This window comes from Physeter macrocephalus, chromosome 20 (genome assembly GCF_002837175.3).
Source record: "Physeter macrocephalus isolate SW-GA chromosome 20, ASM283717v5, whole genome shotgun sequence".
In the NCBI taxonomy this organism is placed as follows: domain Eukaryota; kingdom Metazoa; phylum Chordata; class Mammalia; order Artiodactyla; family Physeteridae; genus Physeter; species Physeter macrocephalus.
In genome coordinates, this window is record NC_041233.1 from 110,907,319 (window position 1) to 110,927,836 (window position 20,518).

General features: G+C 37.5%; 1 long non-coding RNA gene across 1 annotated transcript in view; it reads left to right on the plus strand.

Moving 5' to 3' along the window:
* The window catches only part of LOC114484561 (uncharacterized), a 224,910-nt gene that overhangs the window by 20,258 nt on the left and 184,134 nt on the right, over positions 1–20,518 (plus strand). The window contains exon 2 of the long non-coding RNA XR_003677633.1: positions 2,232–2,405. This is a non-coding gene — a long non-coding RNA (uncharacterized lncRNA). The remainder of the gene's footprint in view (positions 1–2,231; positions 2,406–20,518) is intronic.

The following is a 20,518-nucleotide window of genomic DNA, read 5'->3' on the forward strand; positions in this document are numbered from 1 at the left end:
AAAATTTTCAGTCTACTCCCATCCTGAAAGGATGGCACAGTGAACATCCATATGACCTTACCTAGATCCAGCGGTTATCACTTTGCAGCTTTTGCTTAACCATTTGAAAATATGATCAGATATCATGACATATTTCCCCCAAACACTGTAGCATATATTTTCCAAGGACAAAACATTCTGCATACCCCCAATATTATTATCAAAGACAATAAACTTGATATCAACACTAACATTATTTTAATTTTATTTAAATTAATATTAATAAGTTAAATATTAATATTACAAGATATAAAATTCATAACCTAATTTTCCCTATTGTACTAGTAATGACTGTTACATGTGCTTTTGTAGAAGTGAGGCATCCTATGTATGTTTTGTGATTAAGTCTCCTTAAACTTTTATCTACAGACCACCCCTGTCTCTCCTTGTCTTTCATGAGTCGGTATTTCTAAACAGACTGGGCAGTTTTGTCTGTTATAATATTTACACATCTGCATTTATTTGATTACTTCCTCATGGGTAAGTTCTGGTCTAACATTTGGAAATAAAACTAGACAGGTAATGTTTGGTCTCCTTCCCAGTCTGTCTTTATCAGGAGACAGACAAGGTCAGTTTGTCCCACTGGATGGCTCTGTTAAGGTGCTCTCCACCAGATTTATCTACTGAAAGAGTGCCTTTTCCATTTGTAGTTAATAATTATTCTGTTCGGTGATGTTGATATTATGTGAATAGTCCATTCTCCAGCAAACATTCTTCACTGAATGATTTTAGCATCAGTTGACACTCCTGAAAACAATCAGTTACAGTGGTGGTTGCAAAATGGTGGTCTTTCTAATTATTTTACTCCTTGTATATTTATTTGCTGGCATTCTTCTGTAAAGAGGTGTTTTTTCCCTCTTTCGCCTCCCTGTCTGGCTTTCTGTAGTGTAGATATTCCTGTGGACTTATAGAGGCTTTTTCAGTCTTAAGACCAGAGTTAGGTCATTTTGGCCAAAAGACTTGACACATTCTATCAGCATTGTCCCTTCCTGGCTTACCCTGCAGTGCCCAGCTGGAACACTCTGTGACCCGTGGCAATACTCTCGGAGGAATGTGGCTGTATAGTCCCCGAGGACCACACAGAGTTGGAGATTGGTAGTCCCAGTACAATTTTGAGGGAAAGCTAATTTAGTTGTTGTTTTAAGTGAAGCCCTTACTATGTACTGAGCTCTGGGAACTTAAAAATGAAGGAGGAGGAGGAGCGGGGTGAGAGAGAGAAAAAGGTAAAACACAGAAGAACAAAGAGAAGGAAAACAAACCTGTCCTTGGGAGCCTTAGAGGGTGTGTCCTGGGCAGATAGATGCGAGTGGCTGCAGCAGCGTGAGGGCCCTGGCAGCTTCTGTCGGCTGGGGCCCTTCCGATGGGAGGCGAGGCAGGGAGGTAGGAGACAAGAGATAGTGACTGCATTCTGGTCCCTGCTTCTCCTGGGCTCCAGCTCTACTCCCTGAAGAAACAGCAGCACATAAGATCCACCTGTCCTATAGGTGTTTCATCAAATTGCCTCTCACACCATTTCTGTGTCACCCGTCAGAACACTCAGTCCAGTTCCTCCATCAGTAAAACAGAGGCATTAAAAGTCTTATTTCACAGGGTTCTTGTGAAGAGTAAACGATAGCATCTATTATCCTAATAAAAACTTCATTTATCGAGTCCTTAAAACGCGCCAGGCACTAGAACATGTGTTTACATATATTACTTTTGATCTTTATTTAAATGCAAAATGTTAAAAAGCCCTTAGCACAAAAATATATATGCAATGCATGGTACCCATAATTATAATTATGGAAACTGTTCTCAGTTTATATATCTCTTGTAACAGTTGGTTATCTCTGTATTTTTAAATCACTGTTTTCAATAGACCAAGCAAGTCAAGCAAGACAAAGCAAGTCTCTTTGTGTCCATTATTTATATCAGACAGCTGAATGAACTGGCTTGTATATGTGTACAGAACATCATTACCATCTGTGGGAATCCCCTTCATTGTAGTTTTAAAATCCATAGAGCAAAACGTCTCTGTGAGTGATGTGAACAAATTCAATCTTTATTTTAGGAAAGCACCAAATTTAATTAGCATCAAAATGTGCAAAAACTGTACAATGTTTATGGTCTCCAGGTAATGCAAGTTCTGTTTCCATTTTCCCTTTTTCATAAATAATGTCAGTCCATGTGAATCTCTTGTCTTGTTTTTACAGGTTCACATGTATAAATTACAAAAAGAAGATCCCATCAGGAAATTGTATGGAGGTTCTACTCGAGTAATTCAGCACAACTTAGCAGAGAGAAAGGAGAAGGCCCAGGAGGCACCTTACGTTGATTGTACCCAGTGTTAAAACTCCTAAGAAGCCCTGGCTTGATGACAGCAGCAGGTATGATGGACATGGGGCATCTTTTAGCATGTGGATCAGCTGTGAGGAGTTCAATGAGGTAAAACGTTTTAAAATGGTTTAAAGTGAATTTTAAATTACACAACTTAAACTTGAGGAGAAAACAGTCTTATAGGAAATTGAACTCTGGAATAGTATTTATCAATGTTGTTTTTCTCTAATGTCGTGTGAGGTTTTCTTTGCTGAATTTACAATACTTGATTAAAAGAAAAAGCCATTGTTATTTTTCAGGTAGATAAAAATCCAATGATAAATATAACTTGTCTAAGCTAGAAGTATGGGAAAAATAAAAACTGAGACTAACACTTGCATCATCAGAGACAAATCTATCTGAGGAATGCATTGTGGATCCCAGTAGGGGCCTCCAGCTATTTCACTAGGAGAGCATATTGCATCTAACTCAGTGTGGTGTATAAAATACAAGTTGCTGTCCTCATGCTAAACATACAGGCAGACATGAATGTCCTCCAGTTAAACTTCCTGAGAGACTTCAGATGTGGATTTCTTCTTTCAACCGCCCCAGCCATTCCAAAGTCAGGCTTGATAAACAAGCTCTCTCTCTGTAAGCTGTTTTAGTTTTGTGGGGTTTTTATGCAGTCTTATCCTCCTAGATGAACTATTTTGTGGAGAAAGCAGCTAAGTTACTTTTGATTGGCCTTGGTGGGTTTTTTAAATTTTGTTTTGTTTGTTTTGTTTTAACACAGATACAGGAAATTACACTAATAGAGACAGGAAATTATTCCAAGTTGCATAATTGTTTAACTCAGGAGGAGAAAATTGTGTTGCTTTCGAGTTTTATGTCCTTCAAATTCCAAATCTAAATCACGAGCCCATGTTCTTCCTCGTAATGCCCTCTGTTACCTGCAAAACAGTGCATATCGCACTGATCACCGTGAGGGTCATGTCCAAATCTATCTTGTGAATCACTGTATTCCAGATACCTAACTCAAGTCTGGGAAATGCTTTGTGTCAATAATTACAAATATTTGATTAGTAGATAAATTTACTTTTCCTGCGTAAGGATCAAAGAACATAAAGACAGCCTATGGAGACCTTGTCATGTGATGTGTAAGATAAATAGAAACTTTTTTGTCCGTACTTACAAGATACCATTTAATTGTGGGATTAACCTCAGTTGTCAAGTGTCCCTTCCTAGGGGGAGCACCCTATTTGAAGCGCTAGGTTATGCATATTTCGTCTGTGCTACATGTTTCTCTTGGCACCCTACCCAATGCACTGCTCTCTATGTGGTCCTCTCTGTTGGATTAGTTTGATGTATAGAAATTACATTCCACCAAATTCCCTGTTAGCTGGATTATGGATGCAACTTACTTTTTCATATCTAATTGATGGCCTATATCAAATATCTTTGAATTAAGAGAACATCCCTGATATGAGGTAGAAAAAGGCACTTAAAGACTTAAAAGAGAGATAGGTTGGAATGGATCATCATGTTCAATGCCCACCGGCCACGTCTCCTGAAGTCTCAAGGACAGTACAGTGGTCACTTCTTTCACCAACATACGTTGGTGCAGGGAACCACAAGATCCTAAAAGAGCAGAGCAATACCAGGAATCTGAAGCCTGGTGATGATGGGGAAAGTGACATTTGAAAAAGGCTCCTGGGTTTTAGTAGGTGTGATGGCACTGCAGACAGGGAGAGGAAAGGTAGTGGGCTTACAGTCCAGGAAAGAGGTGGACATGGATACTGCAGCAGATAATAAAGTTAGGTGGCAGTTTTAATGTTGTGACCTGTGAGGAGCTACCTGTTGACTTAATGAATGATGGGTCCTAAGAAATGTAAAAGAGAAGGTGAGCTAATTGATGATGATCTCCTTAGCAATGTTAAAAGGGGGGCTACAGCCAGTCAATGATGGTATCCTCAGGAATGTAAATGGAAGCTGCAACTAATTATGATGATATCCTTAAAAATGCAGAAGGGAAGCTGCAGCTAATTGATAGATACCCTTAGGAATGGAAAAGGAAAGCAGCATCCAGATATGACGGCATCCTTAGAAATGCCAGAGAGAAGTTGTGGCCAGTTGCTGGTGGTGTGCTTAGGCTTATAAATGGGAAGCTAAAGCCAGTTTATGGTGGTTAGCTTGGGCATGCAGAAGGGAGCTGGAGCCAATTGATGGTGTTTTTCTTAGGAATGTTAAAGGAAAGCTGCAGCCAGTTGATGATGGTATTATCGGGAATGCAAAGAGGATGCTGTGCCCAGTTGATGATGGTCTCCTTAGGAATGTAAAACAGAAGCTGCAGCTAATTTTTGACGTATCCTTAGAAATCTAAATGGGAAACTGTGGCCCATTGATGATGGTATCCTTGGTTATATAAATGGAAGGCTGCAGCCAATTGTTGATGGTATCCTTGGGAATGTAAATGGGAAGCTGCAGCTGATTGATGGTGATATCACTGGCAAAGCAAAAGGAAGCTGTGGCCAATTGATGATGGTATCCTTGGGAATGTAAATGGGAAGCTGCTGCTGAATGATGATGGTATCACTGAGAAAGCAAAGGGAAAGCTGTGGATAATTGGTGATGTATCCTTAGAAATAAATGGGAAGCTGCCTCAAATTGGTGATATCAACGGAGGGAATGCAAAAGGGAAGCTGCAGTTAATTAATGAATTTATTACTGGGAATCCAAAGGAGGATACTGAGGTCACATGATAAAGTTTTCCTTAAGAAAGTAAAAGAAATCTGACACTAATTCATGATGTCATCAAGGGAATGCAAAGGAAAGTGTGGGCAGTTTATGATGGTATTCTAAGACTGTGAAGGGAAAGCTACTGCTAATTGGTGGTGGTATCATCGGAAATCTGTTGCAGATGCTGTGACCAATTGATGATAGTATCTTTAGGAATTAAAATGGGAATCTGCTGCTAATTGCTGATGTCAATTGATGATGGTATTTTTAGGAATGTAAATAGCAAACAGCAGCCAACTGATGATGGTACTATTGTGAATGCAAAACGGAGCCTTAGCTAATATGTGCTTGTATCCTTAAGAATGTTAGTAGGGAAGCTGCAGCTAATTGATGATGTTATCCTAGGAATGTAACAGGGCCGCAACAACTTAAAGCTTGGCTTGATGTTTTAAGCTGTGGTTGGCACCTTTTATTTACCCTCCGAGACAGAGTTTTTATTTTTTCTGTCGTGTTCTTGGTCAGAATCAGCAAGACTTCCTCGCTGTTGTCTTCAGCTCATTTTGTTCAGCGAGGACACCTGACTAATGGAGGAAAATGGGGGTTAAAGAATATAGTTACTTCAGTGTATATATTCCCTCAAAATCCCAACCAGCAAAGTCCATTTAGGATGGCTGAGCTTTTGATTAATCATAACTGGTCCCCTCAGTGAAAAAGGCACTAAGTGAATATGTACTTTTTTCTCGAATCCAAACTTTCCCCCTCATTGTGCCAGAACTAAACGAGATGATTGCTCTGCAGCTGTGGGCCTTGGATTCCTGAACTCTCCTTGAACATCACCCACATCCTACCCACTCCTTTTTAAATAGTCCCTGTCTTAGCCAAGGTCCTCTAGAAAGCAGTGTGGGAGGCACAGGTTGGGGATTAACTTCATTGCAAAGGTACAAATACCAAGTAGTGAGTGCCAGGGACTGAGAATTGAGGAAGAGACTAAGGCGGAGCTGTCAGTCATAGGCTGTGTTGTCTTGGGTTTTGGAGAGCAGGAATTATCCTGAGGGGATGCAGGTAGCAACAAAACCTCAGTCCCAAAGAGAGGAAAGAGGGGGAATTGATCTGATTAGATCACCCTAACATTCCGTTTCCCCAAGTCACACCATGAATTGGTTCCTATTTACACACACTTCTCATCTGGCCCCTGTTCACACAGAAAGCCAGCCGCTATTCATTATTGTGTCATGCTTTATCCATGTGTGAAAGGTGAGGGTCAGCCTTATTCCTGAGTGCCCCAAAGGACTAATCAAAGTAGTATGAGAAGGAATATCAGGTTTGTATGAAAGAGTCCTTTTGAAGATTAACTCTTCTTGAGTAATCCTAATTCCAAGTGCATTACTTGTTTCCTGATTGCACTCCAAAGGATGCAATAAGAAACAAAAAAGAACATGCTGATGAGCAAGACCTGACTTGATTTGAGGTCTGCAGTGGTTACTCATGTCTTTTAATTATGTTTACAAGATAATCGTGGCTTGTGGAAATATTTTCTCCAGAGTTATAGAAGAGTTGTTCCCCCTTGCATCTCCTGCAATTAGGCACACATGATGGTGGCCCTTTGGATGATGGAACCATCATTTACCACTTTTGAAACCACCTCTCAACCCATTTACTACCTAATTCACAAAACTTTCAGATTTGAGTAGAACCCAAAGCAAAGAACACTATCCCGTAAGTGGTTCTGCTTCTTGAGATTTACAACTCAGAAGATCAAATGTTGCCTGAAGGGTCTTTGAGAGCTCAAAGGGCTTGCTGGTCAGTGGCAGAGGCATCAAAATTGAGGATTAGGAGAAAGGTAGCATATTATGGAGAAACCCTCAACAACAGAGGTTCACAGGCTGGAATGGGAGGTGATTCATCCACCTGAATGAGTAGGTCTACAGGGTTGGCTTTCCTGATCCCCAGGGACCTTTGGATCTGAGGTTTACAGAAGGTGAACAATTGCCAGTCTTTGCTTTGAAGTATTTCCTTAATTCTTATCGAGATTAGTGATCAAAAACAAAAGAAAGCAACAAAGCCACAACAAAACAAAACACAAGCTTCACACACCCAGGGATATTATGATAAATGTTAATACCTCCAAAGCTGAGTAGAATTTCTAATGAGATTTCAAACAGTGAAAAAAAAGTTATATACAAGAGTGTTGGGCTGCACCCCGCAGGCCTGCAAGCCTTGTAGTTGCCCAGCCTGGAGACCAAAGAAAGACTCCAGAGGCAGCGACGGAGACATCAGTGGCTTGGACTAGGGGATCTTACACAAAAGGGTCCTGGAGCGATACCCCACCACTTGCGGCAGAGGGCAGACAGGACATGGCAGCCAGCAGTCTTCACTACTCCGGAGAAGGAGGTTACCAGTTATAGGGGGAATTGACATCAGATGGGCTCATCCGTTTCCAGGGACTAATTAAGCCCTATAATTAAGGAGATTGGATAGTCCTGTGAGTGAAGCAGGGCCTGGTCGGGCAGGGGATGACAGAAAGCAAGAGAACAGCCATCTTGAATGGCCTGACCATACAAAGAGAAAAAAACTGAATCAGACTAACTGTAGTAGGGTGGCCAGATAAAATATAGGATACCAGTTAAATTTGAAATTCACATAAAGAATGGATATATTTTCAGTATACGTCTGTTCCAAATATTGTATGAGACAAAGAAATAATACATTTTTCATATAAGTGTATCCAGTATAATTTTTGAGACATATTTATACCAAAAACTTGTGGTTGATTGGAAATTCAGATTTAACTGAGCATTTTGTATTTTTATTTGTTAAATCTGGCTGCATATGAAATAGGCTTCCCATGTGCAAAATTTGAAGCTTTATATAATGAAATAATTTAGAGACTACTTTTAGAAAAGGAGTTGAACATTAACATCTATAAACAACCATGATATATATGAGATGAAAAGTTTTAATCATATATTCAAGTATTGAAATAATAATCCTAGTAACCTATCTGAGAAAAAACATTTAACAAAAATAAAATAAAAATTGCATTAACAGTTTGTTACTAAAGGACTACTTTAGGAAAATGTAGGAATTGGATGGGGTGAGGGACAGAGAATGGGAAAAACAAAGTTTAATAAATACTTCATTTGCTGGGTGACAGAGTGGATAAAACAGTGGTTACATGTTCTGTTTTTATTGGGATTAGAGTGGGTCTCAGTGGGGAAAATGCCTGGTGTCTCTTACATACAAGTAAAACATATTATTATGAATGTTGAAAATGAAAGACAACCACTAGTAACAAGAAATATTGCAGAAAAACTGCCAAATATGAAGAGGGGGTAAGCAAGGAAACAAGCAAAGCATACAAGCAATTAAATAAAAGGAACGAAAGGCACAAAACCAAGCCAGTAAAAAAAATAAGGAAATAATTTCTAAGGAAGTGACCAGAAAGCAAGATGCAATGACTAATATCAAGTATAAAAATGGTTGCATTAAATGTGAAAAAGTTCAACTACTACATTAAAGAACAGTGTTGAAATGAAAACAAAACAAATTTAGTGCGTACATGCACACACACACATAAACATATACACACTCCATATTCGAACAAAGATTAAGAATGTTTGAAAATAAAATGATAAACAGAGATTGATCAAATCCAAACAAAAAGAAAATGGGAATGGAAATATCAGATAAGGTAAAATTTAAAATTGAAATGCTGATTCATGAAGTCAGTTAAAGGCAAACCTATACAGCAGTTTCATATGGTGTTAATGGTACAGTGAAATGACATAGGAAACTAACCACTTTGGGTCAAAGAAAATAGCAGCCTAATTTATAAAGCAAAAATTCTTGTAAATTCTGAGGGACTTTTATAATTTATTATTTTAGTAGACTATAACCATATATCTCTTTCAGAATCTAGTAGGTATATCTAATAGATAATAAACCAAAAAGCAGCAAGAATATCGAAACTCTGAAACATAAAATAGATGCACTTGGGTTAGTAAATGTATGCAAAATGATATATCCTACAAATAATGAAAATATTTATACATGTATGAAGAATTAGAAATTTTTTCAAATGATGACAAACTAAAATTTTGAAATGTTAGAGATTGCATTAAAAATTGAACTGAAATAAAAATACAAATATTTTAATGAAAAAATGTAAATAAATCTTTAGCTACTGTTAAATTGAGAAAGGCTCTCCTAAATATCCTTGGATCAAAATTTAAAAAAAAATCAAGCTGAAATTGTAAATTGCACAGAATTCAATGAATAACAGAATACCTCTTGCTAAACAATGCTAAGACTTTAGTGATTTTGTTAAGAATAAGTTTGTTATCATAAAACATTAGAACAGTGATCACCAGAATAAACCAAAGAGAAATAGAAAGATGAAAGTAATAAGGAAAAAGTTTAACTTAATAAAGTAGGAAGCGAAATATATAAATAATAAGTAAATATAAAACCTGGTTCTTTAAAAAAATAAAATAAACCAAAGCAGAGAATGTTTTTAACACTGACAAGATAATATAAAAAGACATAAAATATAATTAGGAATGAGGAAAATATAATTATAATGTAACCCAGATATAAAAGAGATTAAATATTATAGGCTAATATTGTATGCAACTGTATTGTATCATTTAATTTGGAAGCCTGGACAAATTGGATAATTTTCTACACAGGTTGTATACTACCAGAATTGACTCTAGACTTAATAGAAAATTTGCATACTTCACTGGAAGTACTACTGAAAATGCTGGAAAGGTGATTAAAGATATATCATTAAAAGGGAGATTAGTTTCATTACTAAATTATTACTCACAGTTAGGTTCTTGTGTCTGCTATTTCAGATGCAGGGGAAGTGGAAAACTCCTCAGTTCATTTTTATGCCAGCAAAACCTTCCTAAGATAAAACAAGCAAAAAAAAAAAAATCAGAACTAAACTCTAAGAGGCAGACTAACACCCACACAGTGGTTCCTCTTGTCCACCAGATTTTGAGAGCTTCCTCTGCATGGGTGTCCTTTGTTGAATATTCACAGGAATGAAACACAAATGCCCATCCCAAGGGGTCTGTCCACACCCTTCTCCCACAGAACTCTCCGGGATGAATTCTATACTGTTGTTCTTTCTATTCCCCGAACATTCTACCCAACAACTTCAGGAAGCTTATCGAACATTCTACCCGAGGACTTCAGGCAGCTTATCGTGCAGTCTCCCAGCAAGAGAGGGATTGTCTCCTAAGACAGGAAAAGAACTGCTTCTGCTGGTACAGAAGACTTGGGAAGGAATTTCAGGACATGGAACTAAAAAATGTCTGAGTTCACTCAACAGCTTCATTCTAAAGCTTGCTGGCCTGGTACTGCTCAAATAATGCCATAATTTTTATGTGACCTACTTGAGACGCTGCAAATTTAGTTCACATTATAATTCTGCAAAACACACACTTAGTTTTGGAGTCTTGTTTTAATCCATGTCTTCCTAAGAGCTAAAAAATAATAATAAGAAGAAATTCTTGAGCTCCTCCATAGAAACTCTCTGGTTTTGATTGTGCTTTGACCTGGGAGTTGTGTTTCTCATGATCTGTCTGTAGTTGTCTAGAGCAGGTGGACATGCATCTTCCACTCCACAGTCCTGAGAGTTATAAACACCACTACCCTTCTGCCCTCCCAGTGCCTTCAATAGGCCACTCAACCTAAGTGGCCACAAGTCCTACTTCAAATTATCAGGAGGCTGCTTCTGGCCAGGATTTACTCTGTTCCGTGTTCCACTGCCATGTGGGTTCGGACAACAAGCAACAGTATGCCAGAATCCTATGTCCCAAGACCATTTCTGTTACAGTTTACTGCATCAGGGGTCCAGTCAGTATAAAGAAGACCACTCTAGGTTTCCAAGAGAAGAGATTTAATTTAGGTTCTTGTTGACACCATGTTGGAAGGGCTAGAAAAGTTGAAGGGGTGAAAGATGGACTTTGAAAAGAAAAAAAAGATTAGAAAAAAATGCTGAAAGCTTATTTGAGATATAGAGGGGGAATAAGATATTTCTTAGGCATGAAGGAGTAGACTTGGAAACAAACAAAAAATAGAATAGAGTCACAGCTATTCATGTGCTTTAAATATTGAAATGTACATTCAACCTAACAAAACTGACAATAAGCGTGGTATGTGAGTAGAAGGGTCTATGTCTGCTGTGTCTGACAGAAAACATTAGGTGATGCCCCGTCTTATTTCCTGGGTGGAAATGGAGGTCAGCTACATTCCTTGTCTCTCTCTTAACCTGTCTCTCTTTCTCTGTGTCTTTGTGAACCATTAACTAACCATAACAAAATTATTTTCTCAAGTATATTTCCGTCTCTATGAAAAATATTAATTTTTCTTCTCTCACAATAATGGTACATGTGAATGCGACCTTATTAAAACCTATTCCAAACTTTGATTTATAAAGCCTTTCCCCCAAACACTATTATTTATAATTCATGGATTAGCATAAGTCATTTTGTAGGTCACAGAAGTTTGAGACCTAACTTTATAATCTTTACCGCTCTGATAATATATAAGCTCAGTTTGAACTATTGTAAACTAAAAATTGAATTTCTGTCAACTAATTCCTGAGATTTTAAATCTGACCTATAAATTGTCAAGCTCCAACAAGTATCAGCCATAAAAACATGTAAAAAGAAAATGAAGAAAATGCTTTTAGTGGTAATACCAGTTAATTTGGCAGTTACCACATGGTGATAGGAAATAATGTTTTTCATTAAATTTTATTAGGTGTTTATTATGTCTTGTGGATAGGAAATTATATTTTGCTTTGAGATGAATCACATTGGAAATTATATGAAATTAACAGAAAGTTAACCATTTTCACTGTTCTATATATATTATAAACAGAAAATCAAATTCAGTTTCTTTACAAAAGATGGACTTTTTAAGATAGAACTTTCAAATATAACTCTTGTGTCAACACAGAGAAACCTTATTTTAAGAGGATTTATTATATGAGGTAACTTCAAAGTGTGCTTATTATATATTAACCTGACTACCAGTTACATTTTTAAGCTAGTGAGAGGATTTCATTGTATTTGAAAATACTATTTCCTCTATTCCAGTAGTTTTTTGGTTTAACTGTATGACTTATTTATGCCAGATAAATTAGCATTGATTTAAAATACAGACAAACAGGTCAATGTTAAGTCAAATGACCGAGATTTAAGAGACTGAAATGGTAACATAGGAAGAATGGTCAGAGAGAGAGAAGATGCCGAAGAACATGAGACAGACTGTTGGAAAGGACGTGACTTTCTTCAGGCACATGAAGGGCTCTGCCGCAAAAGAGCTTTATGATCTACATGAGATAACATGCAAAAGTTACTTGGGCATCAGTTTAGGATCATTATCAGAAAAATTAGCACCATTTCAGATCACGAGGGGAGCAATCCTTCTGAAATGGCAGACTGTAATGAATCATTTCTCTACTTTTCTCTCAGAAACATCAAAAAATTGTCAATGCTGGATAATACAGAATACAAATGTATGGGTTTTGAGCCAAGACCTTGACATCAAAACACTGATGACTAGAAACCGAAAAAGTATTCTAACGTCATAGCTAGGAGGGAAGTCCAAGTCTAAAATGCTTCCTGGGTTTCCAGCCCTGGAGGGACCCTGCATAGTGGTGGGCTGGTGTCCTGAGACCCACACCGGGGAGGGGGACTGTGTGTGCCTGGTGTTTAAGGGGCTACAGCTGTGATCTATATAAAGACAAGAATTGTAAGGTTCTCCTCAGTGGTCTGGGAAGTGAGCAGAAAAAGCCTGCTCCTCTGAGTCTTCAAACTGTAAGGACATCTTGCCAAATGCCCATGGTCATGAGAGGAAAAAAGAAATCATAACTGATCCTCTCTCTGGGGTTCCGTGCCTGTGTGTTTCAGCTCTCAGAGTGTAGACAAACATCCTTTCTGTAGTCTCCTTAGTGTCATGTTTTTCACATTCTGTACTTTTTGTTGGTGATTCCTCTCTTAAAAATGGCCTCCACATGTAATGCTGAAGTGAATCTATGGGAAGAAGTGAAGTGAAGCGAAGCGAAGTGTTCTAACGCAAGAAGGCGGCAATGGACCTTACAGAGAAACCCCCTCTGTTAGGTGATCTCATTCAGACTCAAGTTAGTGCTGCTGGGCTGGGCCGAACGTCACTGAAGGGCTGATAACACCTTAGATGCTGCGACCAGAGGCTGGCAGAAGCCTGCCTGGTTTGCCCTCCATGGCTATTCAGTACTCACTGACGTTATGCGTGCAGCAACTTTATAGATTATGTAACTGCAGATACCGAGAATTGACCTATATCAGTTGTCTTTGTATGGGAAGTATTAGTATCGTCCAAATAAAAATTACGATAGAAAATTTAAATACAAGCTTTTAAAATAGTAAAATACAATTCTTTAAAGGTTGGGTCATGACAAACATAAAATGAACACATGGCAAAGGTTCATTTAATTTAAAATTAAGGCAGAAACCAATAACACGTTACAACTGATTCAGAGAATTCAGTCAAAACACACACACACACACACACACACACACACACACACGGAACTGGAAACGCTGAAATGAACCTACATTACAGATGCAAACCTAGTCAATATCCAATAGTTAAAAATCATTTGCATTTCTATGGACAAGTATAATTTGCATTACTATCAGTTTTGCAGAGAGAGTTGTAAAATAGCTCAAAGACAATGAAAGACACAGATAATCAAAACATGTGCTAGACAGGACATCCAATCTGTTTTGGCATCTTTAAAGAAGGAAAGTTGTTCTTCATAATCTTTGCGACAAGAATAAATAAACATTTTGTATAGAATCAGCATGCCAAGAAAATAGTGCTTTTATGCATCAGTATTAAAAAAATAGGAAAATGAACTTTTTAAAAAACAGAGTTCTTTCTCAATATTAATAAACTGTGTGGGGTACTCCAGTAGAGAGAGGTGACCAGCAGGATATTAGTGGCACTTCCCTGTCATCCACCCTGTGTGTCCTCTCTCGTCTGCATCTCACTATGATGGGCTTGTGCATCCCACTGCCTACAATTAAGACCCCTTCTCCCAACCTCCCCTGCTACCGTTCTGTGACCTCCAAACTATCCCCTGCCCAAATACATGAATACACAGAAGGCATCTAAATCCTGTGTTATGTAGCTCACAGTAGGCAGTCAATAAGTGTTCACTATTGTCTTTATGTCCTTAGGTCACAGAATGTTTACTCAATGACTTATGGTTCTTTTGACCTCCGTTTTGTTGATAAATACTAATAGTTGTTTCTTCCTCCAAAAAAAAAATTAATTAAATTTTTCGAGCTTAAAATATCTAAAAAGAACAAAGTAACCATGTTTACTATAATTACTTTTGAATAACTCATTACTACTTTTTTCAGATATAGTAAGAAAGCAGTTGAAAATGTAATACATTTTATTTCCAAACTCATGGATTTGATATATGAAGCTCTAATATAACAAAAGAATTTTCAATTTTTGAAACCTCTTTATCGTAATACAAATGTGTATCTACAACTCATTTGAGAAGTAGATGGGGATCCTGGCCAGATGTTCTTATTTGCCTGATTTCTGACTAAGGCTGAGGTGCTTTCTCAGTAATGTTCTGTCCTGAGAAGGAAAATTTAGAGTCTGAGCCAATGTGTTGCTCATAAATCCTGAAATCTCCAGCTTTCAAAATATATTTATGATGAGTCTTTATTCTACCTTTAAACCCTCATAAATCTCATTTATTTTTTGTTTTTGGCATTTTTAAATAGGAAACAAAAGTACAAATAGAAATTTAAAAGGTAAATTCTGCCATATAAAATAGCTATTGGAAGCAATGAAATTCTCCAAATGCTCTTTTCTCATTGTAATAGAAATATATTAAAGTAGATTTATAACAAATTCAGAATTCCTCAAGACTACTTTGCCATACATGTCAGCTTTTGAATGTGAAAAATGAGGAATAATTGTGAGATGAAATGGATGCGTAATTAGGGTTCAAATGTGATGTTGATTTCTCAGTTTTATGTTGAATATTCTCATTTCAGCCCTGCTTATATTGTTCCAGTCTCTTCTCTGCCCATTGTATATTCAAAATGATTAAGCACACCTACCATCAGAGTCTAAACATTAAGGCACTTTATGCAAGAAAGTATGAAATAGGCCTTGATGAAAAAAGAACAAAAAATATTAAATTATTGCTCTGGAATATGTTGTTTTAAATCATGAGCTTTGCCATTGGCTCATGGACTTGAAGAGTACAGACACACAGAAATCTCTTTTGTTCTTTTTGTTTACATATTTAAAAGCTGTAAGGGAACGCTTCTGAATATATGTAGCATATTCATCGTGACAGACCAATAATTTAATAACTAAGTCAACATTTGGGACTCATACTGTAATGAGAAGTGACATTTTCAAAGAGAAAACCATTTGTGGTTTTCATAACTGAGAAATAGTAAAGTTTTAAATTGTCATTCCTGATCCTCAGTGAAGAATACATACCTATTTTAAATACATATGTATACATATATTTAGTTATTGAAATCTGATTTTTTGCTAATTAACTATTTCATTACATATTTGATAGATTCCTATTCTGATTAGATAATGTGAAGGTACTGGGGCAGAGAAAAAGATTTCTCCATTTAGAATTCATCTTCAAAAGACCATTTTCCAGCTGTATTTTCTTAACAAATTAGCTTTGGAACTTATTTGTCTTCATCTGGAAAATTAGGGCACTTTCCAATTTGTTTATGATCTATAAGATTCCTGAGATCTAAGGAATTCAGTTAAAATATATCTTGCTAGACATTTTGGTTCCTGAGAGATGATGGTTCCCTTAGCCTATCCTAGATTTTCCAGTTGTAAACCTGCCCCAGGGTCCCAGGAGTCAGGGACAAGAAGCCAGTTGTCAGGGGCTAGTGCTGACTGAGAACTCTGGGATCAGTCTAGAGGTGACCTTTCAAGGAGCCAGGAACCCAACTGCATCCATGGAGAAGAAAATTGAGGAGAGATCACAAAGACACCAGGGTGATCTCATTGGAATATGCATATTCAAGGCAGTTAGGCAAAAATAAACGAACAAAAAATATATATGTGTGTGTATATATATATATGTGTGTGTATATATATATACACACACACAGACACATATGCATGTATGTACTGTGTTTGCTGATTTCTCAGAGAAGAATGTTAAGATCCCAAGAAATATACACAAGTAGAAATTCCTTTGATCCTCTCAGAACTGGTGTACCAGCTAGTAAGAGACCCAGCAGGTAGACTCACCACCAGGGGATGCAGTTTTGAGCAGAACCTATGAAGAGAGACAAGAATCCAAGAAAACAGTGGCCAGAACCAGCTAGGATAAGCTAAGGCTTATTAATAAAGTGTGGTATTTGCATAAAACATTGCAATCACTTAGGTGCTCATAAAAATTATGTTTTATTTATACATCATTCCATCTATTCATCCATCTGTGTCCATCACCCATCTAGTATTGATAAGGAAATTGTGGAGATGGTGCCTTTGCAGATTCTAGAGGACCCAGAGTGCAGGTCCAGGTGTGGAAATAGTGCTATCCAGTGGCCATTGCATTTGCAGCCTCTGCCTCTGGGGATGTAGAGACAAGTCTGGTCAACCTCTTAAAGAACAGAGTAGCTTGTGGAACAGTCATCTGGGCAGGTCACAGCTGCTGTACTGCAAAAGTAGACCTTAAAAAAGTAAGTGCAATGGTTTTCTTTCAGGATTATTGTACACAGTTGTTTTGAATTGGTATTTATTCAGATTGGGTCCATTTGATGCAATACTTGAATGGCTGGAAGAGAGACTTCCACCATTACATTTCAGGAAGACTGTATTTTAGAATGTTCACTAGTTATTCCATTCTTTTCTGGGGCCTAAGAAGAAACCACACTGTCTTCCCCAGCTAGCTTTGTGTTCGCCATTTTTACCACCAAGAAGAAATCCACTGAAAAATACCTGATGTGCACGCACCTACTGTGCTGATGTTAGTTCTGAAAGATCTTTCGGGCTCCTCTGAAGTCTTTCCACATGCCAGGGCATGTCCTGAAAGGGCTCCAATCTTCTTGTACGGGCAGGATTGCCCTCCTCATACCGATTCCTGATGACAAGGTCCATACAGAAATCACGTAATGCCTGGGTAATGGGTGCTTAGGCACCTGTCAGGAGCCTGGCGGTGTGTGAACTACAGAGAGGCCCCCTGGGCGCCTGGCAGCCCAGGCGGCGAGAAGTGCAAACACGGCCAGCGGCAAATTATCCAGTGGGCATTTTCATCTAATTGAAATATGACAAAGCTGTTGCGAAGCTTTCAGCCTAAAATATATGTATATTACCTTCCGAGTGAAAACCCTTTGATTCGGCTTGCCTCACATTGACATGACTACAAAATAAAATAACCTTCTTTCTTGGTAATTGAGTTATCACTACAGTGTAAAAGTCGATAGAACAAATGTTGCTAAGAAATGTAACTTTTCATTGATTTGTTCAGGAATAGACTCAACAAGTAGGTACATATTACCTGAAAAAGTGCCATTCTTTGCTTTCAGAATAAAAACATTTTAGGGGAATAGTGCAGGATTAATCCTTAGTTTTTGCAGGAGGCACTAGAACATGCTGAAAAGAGAAATATTAGGGAAGAAAATCAGTGACAAATGACTTTAATAATAAGCAATGTTATAACAGGATTTCTTTAATTTCCACCCATGTTATACTTCCTTTGTCACATTGTTATGTTAACACAATTTTCTACATGTATTTAATTGTTTCCTTTTTTTATATAATGGAATTTTATTTTATTTTATTTTATTTTTTTTAACATCTTTATTGGAGTATATAATTGCTTTACAGTGGTGTGTTAGTTTCTGCTTTATAACAAAGTGAATCAGCTATACATATACATATCCCCATATCTCTTCCCTCTTGCATCTCCCTAATTGTTTCTCCTACATGCTGTTCAAATTGTTCAACAGACGTTGATGGAACATCTCCTAGGCATTAAGCAGTAGCGTACGCACTAATCAGTTATATTTTTATTTACTTCATTTCTTATTATCTTCAGAACCCAAGCACCTTCTTTATTTAAATTTTTTGCTTAAAACTCAAAATAATCTTGAATGAGTTTTTCAAAGCTCTGAAATGTGGGAAATGCATAGAACAATGTTTTATAGAGTCAGTGATTTTAAAATTTTTATCAACACTTCTTTTAATGCCACTTTGGATTATAGTTCCAAATATTTTACTAGGTAAATAATATATGACACATGGGACTTCCTTGGTGGTGCAGTGGTTAAGACTCCACGCTCCCAATGCAGGGCACCTGGGTTTGATCCCTGGTCAGGGAACTGGATCCCCCATGCATGCTGCAACTAAGAGTTAGAATGCCACAACTAAGGAGCCCGCCTGCCGCAACTAAGACCCGGTGCAACCAGAAAAGTAAATAAATAAATATTTTTTAAAATATATGACACAGCCAGATTTTTCTAACATTTGATCCAGTGACTTTATTCCTCTGTATTTTTTTTAACATCTTTATTGGAGTATAATTGCTTTACAGTGGTGTGTTAGTTCCTGCTCTATAACAAAGTGAATCAGTTATACATATACACACATACCCATATCTCTTCCCTCTTGTGTCTCCCTCCCTCCCACCCTCCCTATCCCACCCCTCTAGGTGGTCACAAAGCACCGAGCTGATCTCCCTGTGATAACTCAATTTCGTTTCTTTTTATGGGTGAGTAACATTCCATTGTATATATGTGCCACATCTTCTTTATCCAGTCATCTGTTGATGGACCCTTAGGTTGCTTCCTTGTCCTGGCTATTGTAAATATAGCTGCAGTGAACATTGTGGTACATGACTCTTTTTAAATTATGGTTTTCTCAGGGCATATGCCCAATAGTGGGATTGCTGGGTTGTATCCTTTTTGACCCACCTCCCAGAGAAATGGAAATAAAAACAAAGATAAACAAATGGGACCTAATGAAACTTAAAAGCTTTTGCACAGCAAAGGAAACCATAAATAAGACAAAAAGACAACCCTCAGAATGGGAGAAAATATTTGCAAATGAAGCAACTGACAAAGGATTAATATCCAAAATTTATAAGCAAATCATGCAGCTCAATAACAAAAAAACAAACAACCCAATCCAAAAATGGGCAGAAGAACTAAATAGACATTTCTCCAAAGAAGATACACAGATCGCCAACAAACACATGAAAGAATGCTCAACATCATTAATCATTAGAGAAATGCAAATCAAAACGACAATGAGATATCATCTCACACCGGTCAGATTGGCCATCATCAAAAACTCTAGAAACAATAAATGCTGGAGAGGGTGTGCAGAAAAGGGAACCCTCTTGCACTGCTGGTGGGAATGTAAATTGATACAGCCACTTGGAGAGGGTGTGGAGAAAAGGGAACCCTCCTACACTGTTGGTGGGAATGTAAATTGATACAGCCACTATGGAGAACAGTATGGAGGTTCCTTAAAAAAACTAAAAATAGAACTACCATACGACCTCTGTATTTTGAGTACATAATACTAGCACATTCTTGGCTGTAGTTTTTGCATGAAGTTAAAATTGAACTTGCACTAAAAAATATATATATATCAGATAAAAGCAAAGGAGGGAGAAATTTGCAAATTTTGAAGACTGACCAAAATAACTGCTGAATCCATTGTTTTATAAAACGACACGCACATAATCAGAAGCCCTGTGTTTGAGTGCTGGCTCTGCCGCTACTATGTTCCTTCAAGTCATTCTCCCCTGGTCCAGTTTCCTTGTGTGCAAGATAAAGATAATTATTCCTACTTAAAGGGTTTATGTCATGATTATATAAATGCATTAAAGTGAAATTTTTGTATGTTGAGGACTATCTTAAAATATTTTCATGCTGTCTGGTCATAAAATGCATTATTGAGAATCATAAATACTTAAAGTCTCTAAGTGGAGGAAATGATCTATTAACTTGAATTGTATTACAATTATCTAATGGCTGAAAATAGCTCCTGGGCATTTTGATCACACAGCTTCCATGGGGCCATCAGGAGTCTCCTGATGTTAGAAATCATACTGGCTGTCAAAACCAGGTGCCTGCCTCATATATACAATGGAATATTACTCAGCCATAAAAAGAAACGAAATTGAGTTATTTGTAGTGAGGTGGATGGACCTGGAGTCTGTCATACAGAGTGAAGTAAGTCAAAAGGAGAAAAACAAATACCGTATGCTAACATGTATATATGGAATCTAAGAAAAAAAAAATGCCATGAAGAGCTTAGGGGTAGGATGGGAATAAAACACAGACCTACTAGAGCATGGACTTGAGGATATGGGGAGGGGGAAGGGTAAGCTGGGACGAAGTGAGAGAGTGGCATGGACATATAT